Here is a 3,208-nt window from a genome sequence, read left to right on the forward strand (position 1 = left end):
ACTCTGTCTCAAAAAAAAAAAAAAAAGAAGAAAGAAAGCAAACTTGGTTGGGAGCGGTGGCTCACGCCTATAATCTCAGCACTTTGGGAGGCTGAGGCAGGTGGATCACTTGAGGTCGGGAGATCGAGACCAGCCTGGCCAATATGGTGAAACTCTGGTCTCTACTAAAAATACAAAATTTGCCAGACATGGTGATGCATGTCTGTAATCCCAGCTACTCAGGAGGCTGAGGCAGGAGAATCGCTTGAACCCAGGAGGTGGAGGTTGCAGTGAGCCAAGATCACACCACTGCACTCCAGCCTGAGCAACAGAGCAAGACTCCATCTCTAAAAAAAAAGTAAACTCATTATTTTATGAGAAAGTGTAATACTAAAATAATATATACTAATGCAAAACACTGTTTTTCAAAATAGCTCAAATAAACAGGAGAAAACCATAATTAAATAGATCAGATTGCACCAAATAGTCACGCAGCTTCTATTAAATTTCAGTATATTTCAGTAGAATTATATTCAACTCTGATTACTTAGATTTTGTTTTTGGTAATTTGTGGAAGCAATTGGCTTAATCGAGCTGAAATTAAATGGAAACACAAATACAACATTGGCAAAAAATCTAAACTGCAATAATAAACAAACATACCTATTGAAACATGACAGAAGGGTATAGCAAGGTCCTGTCAACGGATATTGTGCATTGAATAAATTTAGATTTGGCATGCTAAATTTCTATATAATAAGATATAGCCAGGTGTGGTGGCTCACACCTATAGTCTCAACATTTCAGGAGGCTGAGGCCACAGGAGAGCTTGAATTCAAGGAATTTGAGGCCGTGGTGAGCCATGATCACACCGCTGCACCCTATCCTGGATCACAGAGCAAGAAAGACTCTGTTTCTTTTTTTTTTTAATTGCATTTTAGGTTTTGGGGTACACGTGAAGAATACGCAAGATTGTTGCATAGGTACACACGTGGCAATGTAATTTGCTGCCTTCCTCCCCTTCACCTATATCTGGTATTTCTCCCCATGCTATCTCCCCCCTACTCTGCTCTTGTGGCCCAGGCTGGAGTGCAATGGTGCAATCTTGTCTTACTGCAACCTCCGCCTTCCAGGTTCAAGTGATTCTCCTGCCTCAGCCTCCAGAGTAGCTGGGACTACAGGTGCACACCACCATACCTGGCTAATTTTTGTATTTTTAATAGATATGGGGTTTCCCCGCATTAGCCAGGCTGGTCTCGAACTTCTGACCTCAAGAGATCCACCTGCCTCAACCTCCCAAAGTGCTGAGATTACAAGCATGAGCCACTATACCCAGCTGAAAGACCCTGTTTTTTTTTTTTTTTTCTTTTCCTTTTAGTTGCATTTATTTTAATGCTGAATTTACTCCCGTGCCATAAGTTTTTGTTTCTTCAGTTTCTTCTGGGATATCTTCTTCTTCTGGGCAACCTCCTCTTCTGGTTTAGGAACAATCAGTTCCTTTTCAGTAAGGATCATCTCAATGTGGCAGGGAGAACTCATGTATGGGTTAATTCGACCATGAGCTCTGTAGGTCCGGCGGCGCATCTTGGGTGCTTTGTTCACTTGAATGTGCTCAATGACCAGAGAATCTACATCTAAACCCTTAAGTTCAGCATTACTCTCTGCATTTTTAAGCATGTGCAGCAAAAATTCAGCACTCTTTTTGGGCCACCGACCTTGTGTCCAGCCCCACTGCTTGGCCTGGGCACACCTGCCAACTCCACCATTGTAACGTCGGAATGGTACTGCACTGTTTCTGTAAAGTGACATCTTTCAGATACTTCGTGGCTTTTCGTATGCATACCCTTGATGGCCTGGGCAGTTTCACGTGTGTTCTTAAAGTGAACATGAAGATTGGAACCTCTTGATTTGCATGACTTTGTGGGGTTCTCCGGATCAAGTGAATAGCGAACCATTTTCACAGATTACCTCAGGCCGCTTAGGGAAAGAGGAAGAACGGTGCCGTCTGGGAAAACTCCGACCCTGTTTCTAAGACAAAAACCAAACAATAAAAAAAGTTAAACAAACGAACAATATATCTACATTCTTATCTTTCACCACAGAATAAAAAAATTTGATATCAGTTTAAAGACTGCTGGTCCATTCAATATGTTTCACTGTGTTTGTGGAAGGTCCACAGTCAGTGGTTAGCTACCTCACATTATTATTATTACTTTTTGAGATGAAGTCTCCCTCTGTATCCCAGGCTGGAGTGCCTCACTGGAACCTCTGCCTCCTAGGTTCAAGCGATTCTCCTGCTTCAGCCTCCCAAAGTGCTAGAAATATAGGTGTGAGTGAGGTACCCCGCCAGGCCTTATTATTATTATTTTTATTACTATTATTTTTTTTTGGAGACGGGGTTTCGCTCTTGTTACCCAGGCTGGAGTGCAATGGCGTGATCTTGGCTCACCGCAACCTCCGCCTCCTGGGTTCAGGCAATTCTCCTGCCTCAGCCTCCTGAGTAGCTGGGATTACAGGCTCGCCCCACCATGCCCAGCTAATCTTTTGTATTTTTAGTAGAGACGGGGTTTCACCATGTTGACCAGGATGGTCTCGATCTCTTGACCTCGTGATCCACCCGCCTCGGCCTCCCAAAGTGCTGGGATTACAGGCTTGAGCCGCCGCGCCCGGCCTCTTTTTTTTTTTTTTAAATAGAGACAGGATCTTGCTATGTTGCACAGGCTGGTCTAGAACTTTCGGGCTCAAGCAATCCTCTGCCTCAGCCTTCTAAAGTGCTGATTACAGGTCTCAGACATTGGGCCTGGCCTCAAGTTATTTTTTCAAGGTAATTTTGTTACCAAGATTACAAATTTGGTCAGGCACTGTGGCTCACGTCTGTAATCCCAACACTTTGGGGGGCCAAGGTGGGTGGATCACTTGAGGTCAGGAGTTCAAGACCAGCCTGGCCAACATTGTGAAACCCTGTCTCTACTAAAAATCCAGAAATTAGTCGGGCGTGGTGGCACATGCCTGTAATCCCAGCTACTCCAGAGGCTGAGGCAGGAGAATAGCTTGAACCTGGGAGGTAGAGGTTGCAGTGAGCTGATTTCACCCACTGCACTCCAGCCTGGCCAAGATGGACCCCATCTCTACTAAAAATACAAAAACTTAGCTGGAATGGTGTCGGGCTCCTGTAATCCTAGCTACCTGGGAGGGTGAGGCAGTGAAGTCCTTAAACCTGGGATGCAGA

At 44.5% G+C, this 3,208-nt stretch overlaps 1 pseudogene across 1 annotated transcript; it reads right to left on the reverse strand.

Annotated features, from left to right (window-relative positions):
- Window positions 1-1,334: 1,334 nt before the first annotated feature.
- On the reverse strand, window positions 1,335-1,995 carry LOC116542466 (annotated as a pseudogene). The gene has a single exon (XR_004265233.1). The product of XR_004265233.1 is annotated as a 60S ribosomal protein L17 pseudogene (transcript).
- Between the last annotated feature and the right edge of the window lie 1,213 nt (window positions 1,996-3,208).

The sequence above is a fragment of the Sapajus apella genome, unplaced genomic scaffold (assembly GCF_009761245.1).
Source record: "Sapajus apella isolate SASKATOON/1434 unplaced genomic scaffold, GSC_monkey_1.0 scaffold169, whole genome shotgun sequence".
Taxonomy (NCBI): Eukaryota; Metazoa; Chordata; class Mammalia; order Primates; family Cebidae; genus Sapajus; species Sapajus apella.